Raw genomic sequence first — 5,798 nt, forward strand, 5'->3', positions numbered from 1 at the left:
ACTCCAGCTAAGAGCCTGTGTGCCCTCAGGGACATCCTCTGCCCTCAGGAAAGGTGGACATGAGGGTGTCCTGACCAGCAAGGTCTGTGCAAAGCCAACATTTAGCTGGGGCTGAATCAGCATCACCCTGGGCTTCATTCTCCAGGCCCACACGAGCACCCCAGACACGGATCAGCATGAGCAGAGGGGTTGCAGGAGCAGAGAGGTTCCCATCCAGGGCCAGCAGGGTGGTTCTGGCAGGCAGGACGTGGGACTGGACTTTGATCAGGAAGGTGTTTACTGCTGCCACAATAACGGCAGCTCCAGGGCTGGCAGCTCCCCAGTGTGCCAGGCTGGGGGGAAACAGGAACCCCAAGGTCCCTGAACTGCCTCCTTTCAGGGTTTAGGGTTGTCTCCCTGGGCCTGTTCCCCCCAAAGCAGAAGATTTCAGAGCACTCCACTGGGGAGGTGTTTTCTGTTTGCTGTGCCACCCTGGAAGTGCTGGTACCGATGGGTGATGCTCCTCCACTTTAGCCAGGGTTGCTGTGACCTACAGAGCTGCAGCCCTTAAAGCTGTAACTTGATTCTGCAGCCCTATAAATATGACCAGAACACCCTATAAATATGGCCAGTGCAAAACAGTAACAGTAGCTGCAGAAACAGTCATCTAATCCAGTTATTAAATATAAAGGACTGCAATCCAGAAACAGTCATCTAATCCAGTTCAGTATGAAGGGCTGTAATCCAGAAACAGTCATCTAATCCAGCTCAATATAAAGGACTGTAAACCAGCAGGTGGATGGGGAGCCCCAGGGACCCCAGGAGGAGTCTGTGCCCTGTGCTCCATGCTCAGCAGGCAGTGAGGAATGCCAGGGCAAACACCCTGAGGATGAGCAGTTATGCAGTGCTGAAGGTGGACTTTGGCCATGGAGCAGTCCCGTTCCTAGAGAGGTTCATGAGGAATTTGCCAAGGGATTTTTGGGCATGGGCTCAGCTCCCATGTTGGGGCTCAGAGGCTGCTCCTGGTGGTCACTGGAGACTGATCTCTCCCTGAAGCCACCATGTCCTGAGATGGCACCAGTCACAGGTTTGTTTGCTGCCTGGGAGCACAAAATGCTCAGCTGGCGCCATCCTGGCACGATCCACACATCCCTTGGGTTTCACACTGGGAAACTCTTTCTTCCCTCTACACCATCTGCCTAAGCAGTGACCAGGTGACACCAGGAGGGCAAAAAAAGGGGTTGCAAACAGAGGTTTCAAACCCTCTGCAGCCCAGAGGAGCTGGAGACTCACCTGGAGGTTGTCACCAGGCCCTGGTGGTGTTGGTGCTCCCCCATCTCCCCCAGGCACGGCTGGGAACAAATGGGGACCAGGGTGACTCAGGAGCTTTCCCAGACCTACCTGCAGGGGAGGGAACACATGGGGTAGAGCAGCAGGGCACGGACATTTCTCATTTGCAGCACAAAACACATTTTCCATTTTTTACTACTGTAGGAAGCTTCATTTGGAAGAAAATATCGCAGCACATTGATCAGCTGGCTCTGCAGGACGTGGAAAACAAGCAGGAGGGACGGGAGCAGCAGGGAGGAGATGGCAGAGCAGAGGAAAACCTCACCTCAGTGCCAGGGCTGGGGGGAAACTCTCTGCGTGCCATTTTCCAGAGTCATCTTTGCAGTCCTGGAAACAAAAGCCGGATCCCGGAAATGCAGCTGGAAGAGAAGATGTACCATAAATTTTAACTGTAAGGCAACCCTGAAGAGGCAATAAATATGCCTGCATGCACATCCCCATGCCAACCTTCACACCTCTTCCCATTCTGACACCCAGACGTGGCAGCTGACCTCTGGGACCTGTCCTGCCCCATCCCAGAGCCCCCACCCGAGTCCTGTCCAGCACGTCATTCCCAAAGCACGCCCTCCTGTCAATTCCACTTCCCTCTTTAATCCTCTGCCCTGACCGAGTGTCCAGGGCAAAGGGTGGCAAACAGGAGGGCATGGGAATCCCAGAGCTGATGGCAAAGATTTACAGCTCCTGCTGGAGTGGTTCTGAGCTCAGGAGGGTGGCTGGAAGGGCGGCTCAGCGAAGTGCAAAGGAATGGGCAGCATGAGATACTGAGGCTGGAAATTATTCAGCCCACCGCTGAATGATTTCCTCCTGACTAGGCAAGGCCTGCAGGCTCTAAATCCTCCTTCCAAGGGATTTAATAAATCCCCTGCCTTCCCCATCCCCCCAAACCAGGCACTCCTGTGTGTGTGAGGTGGGTCCATCCCCTGTGTCCTCTGCAGCCCACAGCAAAAGGGTGAGAGCTCTTCCCAGTGTTATCCCTGTCCATCACACCTTCAGCCAAGCAGCAATGTCCTGGGAAGGTGCCTGCAGCATGCTGAGAGCATGGAGAAGGGGAGAGCCCTTCTCTGCCTTCTGAGTCGCTTTGCAAGAGGACAGGAAGATGAGGAGCTGCTATGATGAAGGCACAGTGGATACCACACACACTTCTGATCCCATCTTGCTTCCAGCTCCTGGGGGAGATGGCCTGGCACACACCAGCAGGATCACTCTCTGCTGATTAGCTTCTCCCAAATCTGCTTAGCCCATGCATTAGACTCAACATCGTGGCTGTGGCCAGCAGCTTCCAGTGGGGCAGAGCCAACATCCTTGTTCCAGCCTTCTGGGTTTTTTTTTTTTTTAATCTGCATTGGAAGGGAAGAGGTTTGAGTGGCTCCATTCCCCACGTGCACTAAACAGGGAGGCTGAGCAATGCCATGGGTTCGTGGTGGCCTCAGTGATGCACCTTAAAAGCCTGAGCACAGGAGGCCCTTTGGGGCACCACCAGCAGCAGGCAGAGCTTAACAGGCAGTGCTGCTTCTGCTGCTCGCTCCTTGTTTTATGCCTTGAACAGATTTCAAAGCTTTTGGCACCAAAAAAAGCGACAAAGACCCAGCCCTGGAAGAAGGCTGAAGCTAGAAACACAGATGCCTCTCTTTGCTGGGGGATGGCTGGGAAGAGAGGCCAAGGAAATGAGGGTGTATTTCATGTTGTCTTTGCTATTTGGTGCGATGCCAGAGCATTCAGCACTGAGGGAGGAGGGGAAGATTTTCTTTGCTCCAAAGAAAACTTAGTCATTCTTCCAGGGGAGTCTCCTCTGAGATTTGAAAAGTGAAGGGAAGGTCACCCCTGATGCTCTGGACTGATCCTGCCCTGCTCAGATCACTGGCAGGGATGGGAATTGCCACAGGCAATGGGGCCATGCCTCAGCAAACACCCTCCTGAAGGTGATCACCCTTCCATAACCCTGGTGCAAGCTGGCTGCCCCCCTTGCTCACTCCCTGCTTGCCCTTTCCCCTCATCTTGGCCTCAAAAGGCTGAGCTGGAGCTCTACCTTTGCTGCCTCATAAACACAGAGTTGTCCTGCACCAGGAGGACCCTCATCCTACTGCAAAACCCACCTGTATCCCCATCCTGGACAGGAAAAACACACCCTGATGCCTTTTTAAGAAATAACACCTCTTTGCTGGCACAACTTCTGCCAGCACTGCCCGTGCCATCCCTGTGTAGGGAAGAGGCCGTGGTGCTGAGCTGCTCCCTCTCCCCTGGGAGCTGTCATTCCTGGCGTTTCCCCCAGGCAGCTGTTGCAGGAGAGCTGCCACAGGACATCCTGGGCTGCTCCATGCCCCTGGCCCGGCTCTCCTCATCTCCACAGCTTGTGCAAGGAGCCCTGGGCTGAGCCTCTCCCTGGGGTGAAGCAGGCACAGGGATACACTGCCCTTGCCAGCTGTCCCAGCCACCCCACACCACTGGCACGGCATTCCCAGGACATCTGCAGCCCCACACAAGCTCTGGGCCTGCAGGACTCAGCCTGACCCCTCTCCAGGCCACCAGCTCACAGCAGGCAGATGTTCTCTCCCCACACCTTTAGGATGCCTGTCCTAGCATCCCTTGTCCTGTCTTCCCTTCATGACATCCCAAAAAGCCAGGGGAATGTGGCACTCCTCTGGAGGTGCCTGCAAAGTGTTGGGATGTCAGGACAATCCTCTCTAACTGGCACCATTGCTGGCAGAAATTTCCCTGCAAGGCATAAGCTGCATGGTGACCTGGCCTCCTGCTTTCAACCCTTTGCTTCCTGAGATCCCATATGGATTGCTTTGCTTTAAGCCACAACACAACTTCCCGGGCTGAGCCTTTAGCAGGATGCAAATTAGAAGAGCAGAGAATCATAAAATCCTTTAGGTAAGAAAAGACCTCTAAGACTGAGTCCAGTGCCGTGTCTGCATGTTTTTTAAATATCCCCAGGGGATATTTATGACTCCTGCACTTCCCTGGGCAGCCTTTTCACTGGCATCAGTGCCATGGACACAGCAGAGCTCCTACATTTCCATGGAAGAGCAGCTATGACCTGGCCTCCACCACTCACTGGGCACTGCCGCATTTCAGCACAGCTCTGCATTTCAGCAGGAAACACAGGTATGTTATCCTGCCTGCACCACCAACCTTGGGTCCAAACACCCATCCTTGATGTCAGGGATGGGCATTGGACATCCCTGATACCTCCATGCTCTAGGTGTGGCAAGCCCATGCTGAGGTGGAGCCCCAGGAACAGGCCAGGAAAGACCAAAATGTGATTTTATTATTCTGCTCCCAGTCACCATCAGCTCATGCCCTGTGGCTGCAAAAAGCCCTGGTGCAGGGAGGAGGCACAGGGACTGGCAAGCATCCCCTGAAGTCCAGTACGTTCGGTGTTTCCATCCCTGCAGCTTCCTGTGGAGTTTTGGAGGGCAGCAGGCAATCCCTGCCACTCACTCCCAGTGCCCCAGGAGCACGGGCATCACACCAGTCCTGCTCCAGCCCCTGCTCCAAAAACACAGCACCGGCAGAGATGAGGGAAAACAGCAAAGCAAAGAGGAGGGGGAAAAACAAACCCCTTGGAACCGCCAGGAATTGGAGCCAGGGAGGATGAAACCCTGCTTCTCTCTCCTCCGTCCCACCTCTAAAATACCTAAAGTACCTAAAATACCTAAAATACCTCTAGAGATCAGACACTGCTCTGCCCGCGATTAAGAACAAGGCTCCCTTGAGCAGCGATGAAATCCCATCCCGTGTTTCTGAGGCTATTCTGCTTTGCTGGGGAAGGACGGGAGCTGCCTCCAAGCTCCAACCCACGCCTCCCCTCCGGCCCCGAGCTGGCAAACAAAACCCGAGCTGCTGTGCTGTGGAGGAAGAAGGGGAGAAGGCAAACACGGCGCTCCGCAGCTCTGCCCCTCGCATCTCCGCCGCCGCGCTGGCAGCGCTCGGATTGGCCGGGGATGGAGGTGGGAGAAGGAGCCCGGCTCGGTGTTACCGGGCAGACTTGGAGATTTTTGGGGGGGACGGAGGGAGGGGGCGCGGGCACACGCCGGGAGGGGAGGGGAGCGCGCACAGGGCCGGTTTTGTGGCGCTGGATTCCAGCTCGCCTCCGCTGGGACACGGCTCAGCTGCGCTCCCTGCTCGGGAGACAGCGACAGGGGGACAGCGGTGGCGGGGGAAGGGTCGGTGCCCGCCTGAATGTCCCCTTTGTGCCGCCAGGGAGGCAGCGGGAAGCGCTGGCATCGCCTTGGCACCTCCCCGGCACCCCGCCAGCCCGGGGACCCCGGGAGAGGGGCGAGGGGACCCCAGGGGGGTGCCAGGGAAGGGAGAGGAAACGGCAGGGAAAGTTTGTAAAGAAAAGAGAAAAAGAACAAGGTCTGGAAGTAGAGAGTGTTACCGTGCAGAAAGGGGATTGAAAGGAGACGGGAAAACGCGGCCAACCTCTTTGTCTGCTACGCTTGGGCAGCAAAAATGGCGTTTTT

The 5,798-nt window shown here is 55.6% G+C and overlaps 1 long non-coding RNA gene across 1 annotated transcript; it reads right to left on the bottom strand.

Moving 5' to 3' along the window:
• Positions 1-618: 618 nt before the first annotated feature.
• LOC117000247 lies at positions 619-5,291 on the bottom strand. The gene is made up of 3 exons (XR_004418725.1): positions 4,997-5,291; positions 1,595-1,688; positions 619-1,380 (listed from the first exon to the last, which is right to left on the bottom strand). It is a non-coding gene; the product is annotated as an uncharacterized LOC117000247 (long non-coding RNA).
• Positions 5,292-5,798: the final 507 nt, after the last annotated feature.

Source organism: Catharus ustulatus, chromosome 9, assembly GCF_009819885.2.
Source record: "Catharus ustulatus isolate bCatUst1 chromosome 9, bCatUst1.pri.v2, whole genome shotgun sequence".
Taxonomy (NCBI): Eukaryota; Metazoa; Chordata; class Aves; order Passeriformes; family Turdidae; genus Catharus; species Catharus ustulatus.